The sequence below is a fragment of the Rhineura floridana genome, chromosome 7 (genome assembly GCF_030035675.1).
Source record: "Rhineura floridana isolate rRhiFlo1 chromosome 7, rRhiFlo1.hap2, whole genome shotgun sequence".
In the NCBI taxonomy this organism is placed as follows: Eukaryota; Metazoa; Chordata; class Lepidosauria; order Squamata; family Rhineuridae; genus Rhineura; species Rhineura floridana.
In genome coordinates this window covers 79651343-79667290 of record NC_084486.1, presented here as the reverse complement: position 1 = coordinate 79667290, position 15948 = coordinate 79651343, and the positions used below count along the sequence as shown (strand labels likewise).

General features: G+C 44.8%; 1 protein-coding gene across 1 annotated transcript in view; it reads right to left on the bottom strand.

The window, feature by feature from the left end:
• Nucleotides 1–15948, bottom strand: part of SORCS1 (sortilin related VPS10 domain containing receptor 1) — a 630164-nt gene that overhangs the window by 150861 nt on the left and 463355 nt on the right. The gene's annotated exons all lie outside the window — the stretch shown is intronic.

Here is a 15948-nt window from a genome sequence, read left to right as displayed (position 1 = left end):
GGAGGTGTGTCCACACGCATGCATCCCAGGCACCTAAATGAGGGGAGAGAGCAGCATAGGGACATAAGCAGGTGTCTTATTCCAGGGGTTCCCAAACCTTTCTTCTACATAGACCACTTGAAAATTGCTGAGGGTCTGAAAGTATCTGAAAATTTACTATGGGCATATGCAAGTGTTGCGCTGCAGCCAACTCAGAAGGGACAGGAAGGGGGGAGGCATGAGTTTCAGGCACCTCCACAGCCAGAAGAAGCAGAGTTGGGGATTGTTGTGTCTGAGCAGGATCGTGCGGGAGGGGGCAGCCTGCTCTCCAGCCAGTTCCCACGAGTAACGCCCTTTCCGAGGAGCCGAGTGCACCGCCCCCAGTTGATGCAGAGGACTTGTGGGGGGAAGCTTCAGAGTCAGTGCCAGCTCCTCCTTTACCAAGCAGTTCCCAGGAGGATTCCAGTGTGGCACCGCCCCCTGACCTCGAGCCCGTTGCTCGGGTGCAGGTGTCTTCAGATGAGCCGTTGGATGCGTGTCCCCTGTCTCCTCGTTCCCATCGCCATGAGAAATGGACAGGGCAAAGACAGGAATTATGAAGGAGTCAGAGATTACATTTGAAAACATTTCCTATATAAGCCTGCTGCTCCCAGTGGGGGGTCGTTGAGTCAACTTCCTTCGCACGCTGCAGATCATGTCTAGAGTATAGTTAGGGACTCTAGTGAGTTAGTGTAGGGTTTCCTATGAAGTGCAATGCCTTTGATGTATCCATTACTCTAATAAAACGAGATTTACTTGCACACACACTCCAGCCTCATTCTTTCGGCTCTGGACGGGACAGCAAGATAATTAACTCCCATTAGTAATAAGAGCAAGAATTTGAGCTGTGCGTATGATATTGTAATTTATAGGTGTAATTTTAATTTTGCTAGTTGTTTATGTCACTACTATTGCCATTACATTCAGTGATATATGGGAATTACAATTTACGAGTAACATTAGTACAAAAAACATTACTAAGGATTCTGTATGGTCTGATACGGGAGGAGGTCCATGGGGGTGACACCATGAGTTACCGCACCGGGTGACACCAACCCTAGTGACGCCACTGCATACTTCTGACAAATTCTCCAGCGTTTAAACCTCCAAAATGATGTTGTTTGAGAAACAGCACGCAAGTCACCCATATGTTAATCTTGGTTGCTTCTAATATTAAGGGGAGGGGGTGCATGGGGAGGGAAGGAGGGGGAATGATAGTTCTTTTTTCTCCCCTCCTTCCTTATTCCTTCCCATGTGTTCCCAAGTCTTTTTTCTTCTTTTTTTTTACCTCATGTTCCATCACGGGGGGGAGGGGACAAAGGGGATGGCGGCTCTTTGCAGCAGTCTTTTCCTTTCCATATTCTTTTTTGCCTTTTGGCCTTTCCCCCTAAAATAATTGCGTTTATCACAAGGGCCTAAACCCTGGATATATGCATTTTTGCATAGACGTGGACTCAGTATTTTCAACCAAGTCCACAAGGTCAGGCCTCTAATGGCACCACTCAGTGACTTTACGTTTTTCCCTGTAAGGAAGGTGCTGGTATGTTGTTCAAGTTTAGCATTTGTTCCCTCATTTAGACCCCATTGAGTAAGGTTTGGGTGGGAAGGGGCCCACGGGGAAGGAAAGGTGGCTTATTTTGGTTGCTATTATTAAACCCTCGATTGATGTATTCCAAGTTAAATTGGTGGTTGTATATGGTGGATGTTAAGGGGGGAGGGGAGAAAGGGGGGAAGAAGGCAGAACCCCCCCCAAAAAAAACATCATGACTAATGTAAAATTTCTAACCCTCAATGTGAAGGGGCTATGTGACAACATAAAGAAGCACAGAATAACTCGTTATATAAAAGGTATAGCCCCTGCTATGTCGGGATGCAGGATTGGGAACCTGATGTTTCTGAGGACGAAGAGAGGGAGGGGGTCATTTGGCCAGGGCCGTGTGAAGAAAATGAAGAGGAGGGGGAGGGAGTCTCAGAGATAGAACTGTCTGGCAGAGAAGACCTTGAAGTTCCCACAGACACATATCCTTCCCAGGAGCTTCCCACACCCCTCCCCCTTCGAGCTCAGAGCAGTTAGAGAAAGAGGGAGGGCAAGGGGGAATCCAGCCTCCTCCTGACTCAGAGAAAAGCAAAGAGAAAGAGCCCGACGATTCAGGCCTGGTCCCCCCTCTTTCCCCAATACCTGAATCAGAGCCCTCAGAAGGGGAGGGGGCACCTCCTTCACCACGTACCAGGAGACAGCAAAAGAGACAACAAAAGAAGAGGGAAAGGAGGGGAGTGGATGAGAGCACTTTGAGGCGGAGTGAGAGAATTCGCGCCCGATTGCCCCCTTCTTAAGGGGCAGCGGGAATAGTGATTCCTTGTTCTGTCAACTCTCTTTAAAGTTGCAGGTTATGTTTCATAGTGAAACTTCATGAAAAGGCATAGTTTTGTCTGGATATTACGTTAATAAAAACTGAATTGCTTTCACCAGCTGGTCTGGTTCCTGAGTCCCAACCTGGATACGACAGTTTGACAGAACCACCTACCCAACCCTCAACGCTTTCACCACTTGAACGTAACAAGATGGAAAAGGGAGCAGCAGGGGGGACAAATCCCACTTCCGAGGCGGAGGAAGTGCGACGGCTGAGGACTACTGTTGCAGATTTACAGACAGATGTCCAAACCTTGATAGCGTCAGTTAGGACATTGAAAACTGACAATCAGACCTTGAAAGCCACGATAGATCAAATGCGGACAGCCCCTTCAGCTGCTGTGGTTAAGGTCCCTATTGGATTACCACCTAAATATGCAGGACAGAGTGACCAATTCTCCACCTTCGTGGCTCAATGTGAAATGTATCTGGACATTAGGAATGCAGAATTTCCTGGTGATGTGGCCAAAGTGGCCTTCGTGATCAGTCTATTGGAAGGGGAAGCGGCCAAGTGGGTCACTCCCTATCTGGTAAGAAAGTATGCCATTCTAGGAAGATATCAAGAATTTATGCAAGCCATGACGGAGATGTTTCAGGACCCTCAAAGAGCTGAGACTGTGGCGAGGCAATTGGGCGCTTTGAAGCAAGGGAAAGGAACTGTTTCAGAGTATACCAATGCCTTTAAAATTCTGGCTCAGGAAACTGGTTATAATGACTTAGCTCTGATGTTCGTGTACTAAAGTGGACTGAATGCTGAGATCTTGGATGACCTGGCCAGAACTACACCCCCAACAACTCTGCCTGGACTGATCCGGCTGTGCCTACAAATCGACAACCGGTTGGAAGGAAGGCACCTGGAGAGGAAACAGGACATACAGAGGTACCCAGTTTCAGCCTCTCGCAGTAAAATCCCTCTGACTCCCGGGGTGACAGGCAACACAGGAGAAGGGTCGGGAGGGGCTCGTTCAAAGATCTCGGAAGAGGAAAAAGAAAGGCGTCGTCGGGAGCGTCTCTGCTTTTATTGTTCCAAGCCGGGACACGTCGCTAGGGAATGCGGACTTAAAGCAGAGAAAACAGGGCCGTCGGGAAACTAAAATACCCAGCTCTCATGCAGGCCGGAGGGCTGGGTGCCGCGGTGTACAAAGGGCCTCAGGTGGTTCAGCCCCCTTCAAAAGGGGTACTGGTACTACCGATTCGGATTACAACTTCCACAGGAGAAATGTTCAGCTCTACGGCACTGATTGACAGTGGAGCTTCCACCAATTTCATTGATGCAAAGTTGGCAAAACGTCACCGAGTCTCCCAATGGAAATTAGAAACCCCCTTACCAGTTGAAACCATTGATGGCAGGCCATTGAAGTCGGGCGGAGTGACTCGAGCCACAGAGGAATTGAAGCTACAAATTCCTGGGCACGAAGAGCACATTTCGTTGTATGTGTCAGATCTCTCGAACTTTGATGTGATTTTGGGAATGCCCTGGTTAGCAAAGCATGACCCAAAAATAGCTTGGAAGGATGCGGTCGTCTGGTTCACTTCTCAGTACTGTCAAGAGAACTGCCAGCCAGAGAAAACCATAAAAGCCCTGGCGGGAGCGGTACAGGAAGCCAAAGAAGTGGTACTTCCCTTGAAATATGTAGATTTTGAAGATGAATTTAACGAAAAGGAAGCCGAGGCATTACCCCCCCATCGCCCTTATGACTGCGCTATTGATTTAGTGCCAGGAGCAAGCATTCCAGCTGGGAAAATTTACTCCCTCACAGGGCCAGAGAGAGCCACTCTGAGAGAGTTTTGGGACAAAAACCTGAAGCGAGGATTTATCCGTCCCTCACAATCCCCCACAGGGGCCCCCTTGCTGTTTGTGAAGAAGAAAGGAGGTGAACTCAGACCCTGTAATGATTACAGCGCCTTAAATCAAATCACCATACCTAACAGTTACCCCTTGCCCTTAATTCCGGAGTTGTTAGACCGACTGCGTTCTGCAACAATCTTCACAAAATTGGACTTAAGAGGGGCATATAATCTAATTCGAATGAAGGAGGGGGATGAATGAAAAAACGGGTTCAACACCTCTTATGGTCAATTCGAATACCTAGTGATGCCTTTCAGGCTACGTGGAAGCTCAGGAGTGTTTCAGAAGTTTATGAACGAAGTGTTTAGAGACCTCTTGGATCAATACGTGATTTGTTATCTGGATGATATTCTGGTGTTTTCAAAGAATCAGGAAGAGCATGATCAACACGTGAAAACTGTGTTGAAAAGACTGAGAGAGAATCACTTGTATACCAAGTTGGAGAAATGTGGATTTGACTTGTCAACTTTGGACTTCCTTGGGTACAGAATCTCGGCAGGAGGAGTAGAGATGGATCCAGGAAAAGTAAGTTGTGTATTGGAGTGGGGCCAACCGACCACCAAGAAGGATGTACAGCATTTTTTGGGGATTTGCCAATTACTACAGAAAATTCATCCCAGGCTTTTCCAAGCTAACAGCCCCCCTTACTGACTGTTTAAGGGGAAAAGGAAAGTTTCAATGGACAGAGGAGGCAACAAGAGCTTTCGAGGAACTGAAAAGGAAATTCGCATCTGAGCCTATTCTGCGTTTTGCTGACCCTACCCGCCCTTTTGTCGTGGAAGCGGATGCTTCGGACCTAGCCATGGGGGGGGGGATTTCTTTTGCAGACAGGCATGGACAGAAAAGAATTGTATCTCTGTGCGTATTTCTCCAGAAAATTAAAGGACGCCGCAAGAAATTATACAGTGTGGGGAAAAGAGCTGCTAGCCATCAAGGACTCATTTGAGAACTGGAGACAGTATTTGGAGGGAGCCCAGCAGCAGATAGAAGTACGTTCTGATCATAAGAACTTGGAAAGTCTACAAACAGCAAGGAAACTGAACCAAAGACAGATACGTTGGTCGCAGTTTTTCGCCAGGTTTAACTTCAGGATTACTTACCATGCCCATGCAAAAAACCAGAGAGCAGATGCTCTATCTAGACAACCACAATACAAAGGCGATGAAGGTGGCAGCTCTCCCCAGTACATTGTTCCGCCGGAGAAGCTGATGTTGGGTTTATGCCAGCCTTCGTGGGAAGAGGAGCTCAGGAAGGCACAGCAGGGGGATCCATGCATGCAACAATATATCCAGGAAAGTGAACAGGACCAGGAAGAATAAGTAAGTTTCCATTGGAAGGATGGACTGTTGTGGTTTAAAGCTGCCAGGTACGTGCCAAAGGGGGACCTAAGACCAGAGCTTGGAAAAGTTACTTTTTTGAACTACAACTCCCATCAGCCCAATCCAGTGGCCATGCTGGTTGGGGCTGATGGGAGTTGTAGTTCAAAAAAGTAACTTTTCCAAGCTCTGCCTAAGACTTAGAATTTTGCATCAATGTCATGACTCTGTCACGGCTGGGCACTTTGGGATCTTTAAGACCATTCAGAATGTGGCTAAGGATTTTTGGTGGCCTCAAATGCGCCGAGACATTGAGAACTATGTAAAATCCTGCTCTGTCTGTATGCGCGCGAAAACAGACACGGGAAAACCGACAGGTTTGCTCAACCCTCTACCTACGCCGACCGAACCCTGGAAGGACTTTTTCATGGATTTTATAACTGATCTACCGAAGTCACAAGGAATGACGGCGATATTGGTGATCGTGGATTCCTTGACCAAAATGGCACATTTCCTTCCTTGCTCAGGGGCCTTAGAAGCTAGAGAAACAGCAAAGCTGTTTATAAAGGAAATCTATCGATTGCATGGATTGCCAAATAGCCTAGTCTCGGATCGGGGAACTCAGTTTACAGCTAAATTTTGGAGAGCTGTTTGGAAACAGCTGCAGACGGAGTTAAAACTTTCTTCAGTGCATCACCCCCAGACAGACGGGCAGACTGAGATACTTAATGCAGTTCTGGAAAGGTATTTACGTTGTTATGTGTCTTACCAACAGACTGATTGGGTCTCATATTTGCATTTTGCAGAATTTGCTTATAATAACTCTTTATTATTATTATTATTATTATTATTATTATTATTATTATTATTATTATTATTATTATTATTATTATTATTATTATTATTTGCATACCAGTACTGGGCAGACACCTTTTTTTGCTAATTATGGATTCCACCCCAAAGCTTTCCCTAGCAGTACAGGGAGCATGCCTGTACCGGCTGCAGGGGAATTTCTGCAGGAACTTCAGGTGGTGCAGCAAGTCCTGAAAAAACAACTAGATGAGGCTAAAACGGAGTATAAACGAATTGCTGATCAACATCGACGGGAGCCCCCCCCTTCAAATAGGAGACAAAGAGGGAGGGCAAGGGGGAATCCAGCCTCCTCCTGACTCAGAGAAAATACATCAGAGCAGATGCCGGGCAAATGCAGGAAGCTACAGGACAAGAGAGTAGGGCCCTTTGAAATAGAGGTGCAAATCAATCCAGTGGCGTATCGTCTGAAATTGCCAGATACTTTTAAAATACACCCTGTGTTCCATCGCTCTTTGTTAACGAAAGCAGCCCCTCCCAGTGAGTTAAGGCCAGTGGAATCTCCAGGAGCGCCGTTAATAGTGAATGAACAATCTGAGTTTGAAGTAGCAGAAATCCTGGACTCCAGGAGAAGGCAGAATAAACTACAATATTTGATTCACTGGAAGGGTTATGGACCAGCCGACAGGTCATGGGAAAATGAGAGCGATGTCCATGCCCCAGACTTAGTAAAAAACTTTCATCAACGGTTCCCTCTGCATCCCAAGCCGACAATCTGGGTGTCATGGCCCCGTCAGAGGACTCCTCAGATGAGGACAACTCGGGAGTAACAGCAGAAGACCCAGGAGCAGCAGACTCAGAAGGACACACGGAGGAGCCTCCTGAGAATCCAGCTCCTTCTCCCCCTCAGCTGCAGAGCACCCCAGATACAGCAGAGGCCCTGCAGCCAGACACAGACAGTGAACAGGATACTCCCCCCTGACCTGCAGAACGTAGACAGCAGAAGGTCAGGCAGAAGAGAGGCAGGCCTGTCTCCTTAAGGCCCAAATGCTGAGGGCTCACACCTGCTGTCAACCTTGCTCTTTATAAGGCACACCTTGGCTGCAGCTTGTTGCTGACTGCAACATCAGGCATGGCTTGTGTGTTCCTAGTTTCCTGGCACCCTCTTTCGGACTGACCCCTTGGCACTTGATTCCGGACCTCTACTGACCTCACTTCTGGACTCCTGACTCGGCAAGTACGCTTCGGACAAGCCTGGCCCTTATCAGCTCCCCTCCTCCTAGACCTGGCAGATTTATGACCAGACTGCCGGCTAAGGACTTTGCTTCCCTGCCAACCACCCAGGAATTTCCAGCCCCCCACCGGCACTGCTGACGCAGTGTAGAGCTGACACTGGGGGGAAGCACAGCATGGGAGGGGGATGGTGTCGGGATGCAGGATTGGGACCCTGATGTTTCTGAGGATGAAGAGAGGGAGGGGGTCATTTGGCCAGGGCCGTCTGAAGAAAACGAAGAGGAGGGGGAGGGAGTCTCAGAGATAGAACTGTCTGGCAGAGAAGACCTTGAAGTTCCCACAGACACATATCCTTCCCAGGAGCTTCCCACACCCCCTCCCCCTTCGAGCTCAGAGCAGTTAGAGAAAGAGGGAGGGCAAGGGGGAATCCAGCCTCCTCCTGACTCAGAGAAAAGCAAAGAGAAAGAGTCCGACGATTCAGGCCTGGTCCCCCCGCTTTCCCCAATACCTGAATCAGAGCCCTCAGAAGGGGAGGGGGCACCTCCTTCACCACGTACCAGGAGACAGCAAAAGAGACAACAAAAGAAGAGGGAAAGGAGGGGAGTGGATGAGAGCATTTTGAGGCGGAGTGAGAGAATTCACGCCCGATTGCCCCCTTCTTAAGGGACAGGGGAATAGTGATTCCTTGTTCTGTCAACTCTCTTTAAAGTCGCAGGTTATGTTTCGTAGTGAAACTTCATGAGAAGGCGTAGTTTTGTCTGGATATTACGTTAATAAAAACTGAATTGCTTTCACCAACTGGTCTGGTTCCTGAGTCCCAACCTGGATACGACATGCTATTACCTTCTTACAAGAAATTCACTCACCTCATATCTCTTGAAGTATAGCTATTTTGACAAGCAATATTTAGCAGTGGGCTCTGCCAAGGCCCATGGTACAGCAATTGTATTCAAGAGAAATTTCTCTTTTGAAGTGTAAATGTAAAAGGGCTAGATCCGGAATTGCTTGTTAAATCCAAACTGCAAAAATCAATTCTTAAAGGCAAACATAATACATTAAAAAAAAACCTACAAATTCTACAAATACTGCATAAATTTGGACTAAAAGATGTTTGGGCGGATATGCACCCAGGGAACCATAGTTTCATTCCCCCCCCGAGGACCCATCAAACTCAGACACACCTGAATAGCATCCTAGTATCAGAGACATTACTGACACGGGTGGCAAGCACCACTGTAGGGGCTATTAGAATCACTGATCATGCCCCTGTCATAGCATCTTTTTTTAACCTGAGCATTCAATGAAACTCCCCAGTTTGGAGGTTTAGACCAATCCTTCTTACCATCCTAGGCAGCACAAATACTATAAAATACACTTAAAAAAAAATTTCACAGTAAATGAAACCCCAGACACCTCTATCACTACCCAATGGGAGGCCATGAAGGTGGTGGTGCGCAGCATCTGTAAAAACAATTAGCAAACATTAAAAAATAAGCAGGTTACAGACAGATGCTATAGCAAGAGAGTTGGAAATATTGACAGCTGAATATGGGAGAATGGGATCTAGAAAAAATACTAGAAAAATACTACGTTCCATGGAAATAAAAAGACAGGAATTGGATTTACAAAAGGTAAACAAAACAATGGTCAGTCTGCTATATACGAAGCAACATTTTTATGAATATGGAAATAAAGAATCTAGACTATTGGCGAATTGGATCAAGAAAAAACGGTGGTACACAAACTACAAAAAAAGAGGGGGCAAATATGGGAAGCTAAGGCAATTAATAGAGAATTTATTGATTTTTTATAGCGAACTATACAAGGATAGAGGTAGCTCAATGAGCGCAATCCAGGACTAGTTATTGAATTGTGCAATTGGCAGCTCTAACAGGAGAGGAGAAAGCAGCTCTGATAGCCCCTATTCACTCTGAAGAAACTGATGAAATCATAAGCAACTTAAAGACCAATAAATCTCCAGGCCTGGATGGGTACACCAATGAGTTTTATAAACACTATAAGGAGCTTCTCACTCCAAGGTTGGTGCATTTATTTAATGGAATATTAGCTGGTGACACCTTTCCGGAAACCTGGAGATATTCCAAGATAGTGGTTTTACCAAAACCTTTTAAAAGTCCTCTATACTTGGAATCATACAGACCAATTTCGTTATTGAACTCTGATTATAATTTTTTTACCATTATATTAACCAAACAAATGAATTTAATTATCACAAAATTAATCCATCCTGACCAATCAGGCTTCATTCCAATGAAACAAATTGCTGACCCTATTAGACACATTTTAAATTTGATTAAACATTGTAAAGATAAATCACCCCTTGTTTTTGATTGTGTAAATTGGACTTTTAAAAAAGAAACTGCACGTAGAATGAATTTTGACCCCACGTTATCAATCATAGACAAAATATATAATACCTCATTTGCATCTGTCAGAGTAAATGGAATTGATTCAAATTTAATTTCTCTTCGTAGGGGTACAAAACAAGGGTGTCCCCTCTCTCCTCTCCTGTTTTTAATAGCCATAGAACTTCTGGCACAGTGTCTCAGGAGCAACAATGCCATTTCTGGGATCACCATAAGAGGCGACATGCACATACTAACCCTTCACTCAGATGACATGGCATTGCTGATCACCAACCCGGCAAAAGCAGCCTCTCACATTAAAAAGGAGCTTGATCAATTTGCTCAGGTATAGAGATTGACAGTCAATTGCCAAAAATCAGAGGCATTATGTTTTCATTTACTCCCTAGAAATCAACATATATTTGGAAGAATTTTAGGTATAAAACTCTGTCCAAAACAAGTACATTATCTGGGAGTACAGATACATAACAATTTTAACAAACTATTTCAAGCAAATTTCAGACCTATTTGGATGTCGATTAACGCGGACATGAAAATATGGAGCAAACTAAATCTCTCTTTAACAGCAAGAATAGCAACACTTAAAATTTCCCCGACTCACCTTCCTCTTTCACTCACTCCCAATATGGATTTCTGACAAACTGTTTAAGATATGGCAAAAAGAGAGGGAGTTCTTTGTATTTAAATCCAAGAGGCCCAGAAACAGGAAAAAAGTTAATATACCGACAGGTAAAAGCAGGAGGGTGGGGTATGCCCAACCTAAAATTATATTTGGAAGCCAATCAACTCTACCGTTTTACTTTCCTGATCCTGGGTAGCACTAGAAAGCGATGGATCCAAATTGAGAATGTATTGGTGGATGGCATACCTCTGAACACATTATTTTTTTCAAAAAATTACTAAAATAACATTACAACACATTATGGGAAACTTGTTTACAGCTACATTGATTAAATGCTGGAAGAAGAATTAAAAAACTCTGGTTGGTTTAAATTCCCCTTTGACTCCTCTCCATCCCAATTTTTACAATAAAAATAGATATATAGCCTGGCAGGAATGGAGGTTGAGGGGACTCTTCCATATTCAAGACTTTTTCACTAACCACCAACTAATAACAGAGCAATCTTTTAGAGATACACTGGGTGACATGAATTTTACTTGGATCCAATGGTGTCAGATGCATGATTTTTTTTATCAAGGACACGAATTAAAGAACAGGGCTGTCGCCAATTAAAAGCTTTTGATTAACTTATTGTAGCTGCAAATAATGGTGAGAGAGGCATTGTTTCTCAAATATACTCAATCTTGCTATCACTTGAAGACTCTGATTTATCCAGTCTCAAGATGCAATCGGAGAACGACTGTAGTATTTTCATAGATGAGGGGGTGTGGCATACTTACTGGCAAAAACCTATAATAAAATCAGCCTCCAACCAACTACATGAACATATGCTAAAATTGGTGCATAGATGGTATGTCACTCTGGTGTGGCTGTCCCAAATAAATCCAGCAACATCTGGACTTTGTTGGAGGGGCTGCGGGGAACGGGGTACGTGTTTTCACATGTGGTGGTCCTGCCCTTGAGCCCAGTCATTTTGGAATCTGGTATTTGAAGAAATCCAATTGATTGTGCCTGGGTCCTTGGGCAGGACTCCACAGGTGGCATTCCATAATCTCCTCACTGATGTAGATGTGGATAAGAGGGACAAACCATTAATTGGACATCTACTTATGGTGGCCCATCTAACAATAGCAAAACATTGGAAAGACCTAAAAGGTGCGACAATACAATATTGGTACCACAAGATCTGGTTCATTGCCTTTATGGAAAAACTAACATACAAACTAAGGGCTGCCCGTGGTATTTCTAAAACTGATAACTTTACCTCAATATGGTTTTCTTTTATTCAATATGTCAACAATAAATAGCATAATCAAAACCTACCATCTTATTATGCTAAAATTTGGAGCGACTAAATTAAACAAATTTAGAAATGTTTGTTTTGCTCACCTGCTTCATCCACCATTGTTTCTCCCCCTTTCCCCCCTTTCTGTTCCCCCCTTCCCCCCCACATCCCCTTATTCCTTAAGTAATGCCACCTGGTTGGGGGGATGTGGGTTTGTTTGAGGGGCTTGTAATTAGTTGTATTGAAGTTGACATTTGTGTAAAAGATGTATGTTCTCAATTAACTACAATGTGTGTATTACCATTAGAAGAAACAACAAAAACTTCTGTTACATCACATTGTAAATTTTATTTGGAAAATCAATAAAACATAATATACAAAAAAAAATAAAAACTTAAAACCCAAATAGACAGGAATAACTAAAACACCCCACATCAAGGCCAAAGGTCTGAGTAAAAAGGAAGATCTTTGCCGGACACCTAAAAGTGAAAAAAGAAAGCCCCAGGCATGCCTCCCTGGAGAGAGCATTCCACAGCCAGGGGGACACCACTGAAAAGGCCCATTCTTGTGTTGCCACTCTCCAGACCTCCTGTGGAGGGGGGGTACATGTAGAAGGGCCTTGGATGATTAATGCAGAATCCGGGTTGGTTCATATGGGGAGAGGTGGTCCTTGAGAGGACATTTTTGGAGAACATGGTGATCTAACTCTTTGAAGATACACACAATGAAGAAAGATTCTTAAGCAGGTGTTTCTTTGGAAGAGTTAGGTTCCATTGTTACCTAAATACGATACATACTCACTATATGATTCCCCAGTTCCTAGTATGTGCAATGGCTTTATTCCAAGGATGTCATTATAAACATCAATATATGGCATAATTAGCCACCTGTCAGGGTCAAATAAAACTCTCCAGGGACCATATTTTAACTGTCCTGTAATTGTAGAGCAGTGTTCCTCTGTCTACCAAATCTATCACTGTATGTGTGAATTTGCGTCTGTACCTTAGAAGAGTGAGCACATGGATTGGACTGGCAAGCTTCCTCGTATTGGCCGCACACTCAATAAGAGACAAGCATAATCACATCTGTTTTAAGCAACTTCCCTCAGATCCACCACAAACTTTTGGTAGTACAGGATGAGCCCACTGTCAGTGGGGCCACACAGAATTGTTTGGATTCCCGTTGTACTCTGCACTGTCAGACTGATGGGGTTAAGAATTAGCTTCATGTCACATTAGGTTTTCCCTATATAAATATGTGCAACTGGCAGGTTCAGAGTGGGTTCAAGGAGTGGAGATATGCAGAGGACATTGACAATAAGCCTAAGGCATCTGAGTTGTGAATGGACTTGTGGTTTACTAGCCCAGGGGACCGAGAGTTCAGATCCATTACTGATAGTCTCATTGACTTTTTGGAAAGATTTCCCAGCTCAGGGGCTGATGATGATGACAGAGCCCCCTCAGCACATTTTTCAAGTGTGTGGGCAGTGAAGAAGAAAGACCAGCCATAACACTGATCCAGTGCTCAGAGCCAGGGTGGTGTTGTCCATCCAATATGAATGCTGGGAATCACACTGCTGAGCCTTCATTTTGGCTGCACGTATACCTGTACTGAGATTGGGTTGGTTGACTTTAACTATTTAAGATGTTGCAGATCATATATTTAAATTAATAATTCTGTAGCCCACAATTCAAACCATTTACTGTCTGGTATCATCAGTCTGGTGGTTTAGGAGCAAAGTCTCTGCCAAGTAAACTATGAAAGCATCTGCGTTTTTCTTCTTCTAACAATAATTTCTGGTACAGTTTTAAGCTTACTGCAGACTCACAGTGATACCCAAGCGACACAAAATGAAAGCTTGAGATAACCTTCAGATGAGTGTCATCCAACAGAAAATGCAGAAATTGATACCGCTTTCCGGCTTTTTTATATAGAGCCTATTTATGGCTGAGAGTGTTCAGAACCTCACAGAACTCCCCAAATCTGAGTAACAGCCTGATCCTGACTCTGAGTAACAGCCTGTATATTTCTACTGAGTTCAATTGCACTAACTCTGGTTTGTTTGTTTGTTTGTTTGTTTATTGCATTTGTATACTGCCCCATAGCTGAAGCTCTCTGGGCGGTTTACAATTAAAAACATTGAAAACAAATATACAAATTTAAAAACACATCTTTTTTTTAAAAAAGCAATTTAAAAACACATGCTAAAATGCCTGGGAGAAGAGGACAGTCTTGACCTGGTGCCGAAAAGATAACAGTGTTGGCGCCAGGCATGCCTCGTCAAGAAGATCATTCAATAATTTGGGGGCCACCGCTAAGAAGGCCCTCTCCCTTGTTGCCAGACTCCCAGCTTCCCTCCGAGTAGGCACCCGGAGGAGGACCTTTGATGTGGAGCATAGTGTACGGGTGGGTTTGTGTCGGGAGAGGCGTTCCATCACGTACTGTGGTCCTAAGCCATGTAAGGCTTTATAGGTTAAAACCAGCACTTTGAATCGAGCTCGGAAACATACAGGCAGCCAATGCATGCAGGCCAAAATCGGTTTTATATGTTCCAACCGTCTGGTCCCTGTTACCAATCTGGCTGCTGCATTTTGCACAAGCTGCAGCTTCCAAACCATCTTCAAAGGCAGCCCCACGTAGAATGCATTGCAGTAATCTAACTTGGAGATTACCAGAGCACGAACAACTGAAGCCAGGTTATCCCTGTCCAGATAGGGGCATAGCTGGGCCACCAACCGAAGTTGGTAGAAGGCACTCCCCACCGAGGCTACCTGAGCCTCAAATGACAGAGATGGTTCTAGGAGAACCCCCAAGCTATGAACCTGTTCCTTCAGGGGGAGTGCAACCCCATCCAGGACAGGTTGGACATCCACCATCCGGTCAGAAGAACCACCCACTAGCAGCATCTCAGTCTTGTCTGGATTGAGCCTCAGTTGATTAGCCCTCATCCAGTCCATTGTCGCAGCCAGGCACTGGTTCAGCACATTGACAGCCTCACCTGAAGAAGATGAAAAGGAGAAATAGAGCTGCGTGTCATCAGCATACTGATGGCAAACTACTCCAAAGCTCTGGATGACCACATCCAACAGTTTCATGTAGATGTTGAACAGCATGGGGGACAGAACTGACCCCTGCAGAACCCCATACTGGAGAGTCCAGGATGCCGAGCAATGTTCCCCAAGCACCACCTTCTGGAGACGACCACCCAAGTAGGAACGGAACCACCACTATGCAGTCCCTCCCACTCCCAACTCAGCCAGTCTTCCCAGAAGGATACCATGGTTGATGGTATCGAAAGCCGCTGAGAGATCAAGGAGAATCAAGAGAGTCACACTCCCCCTGTCTCTCTCCCGACAGAGGTCATCATACAGGGCAACCAAGGCTGTTTCTGTGCCAAAACCAGGCCTGAAACCCGACTGAAATGGATCCAGTTAATTGGTCTCATCCAAGAGTGTCTGGAGCTGGCCTGCCACCACTTGTTCAAGGACCTTGCCCAGAAATTGAACATTTGCTATCGGCCTATAGTCGTTATTAAGATTTTCTGGGTCCAGGGAGGGCATCTTCAAGAGTGCCTTATGTTTATTATGTTTATTGACAGTCCATCATCAAAATGGTTCCAGGCCAGCATGCAAATGCTGTGATCACATATAACATACAATCAGCTGTAATTATATTAAAAAACCCCACAACAATAACATCAGAACATTAAAACACACTTGTATGATGTTACAGGAATTGAAGAGACCCAAAACTGGAAAGAAGGTCTATTAGAAGCAAAACCAACAGATCACCTTCTAACTCTTCCTAAAATTTAGGAAGGATGGAATGTTACCATTCCAAAATTATTCCTAAGTCTGCAAGGCAGTTTGTGGGAAACCAAACCAAGAATGAAACCTCAAATACTCCACATTTCTACTGCATCTCTAGAAAATGAAGCAGCCCACAAGGGGGGGAAATGCTTGTTGTCTGTTCCATTTTATGCTTTCCCCTTGCAGATTCTCCATGACTTACAAATCTT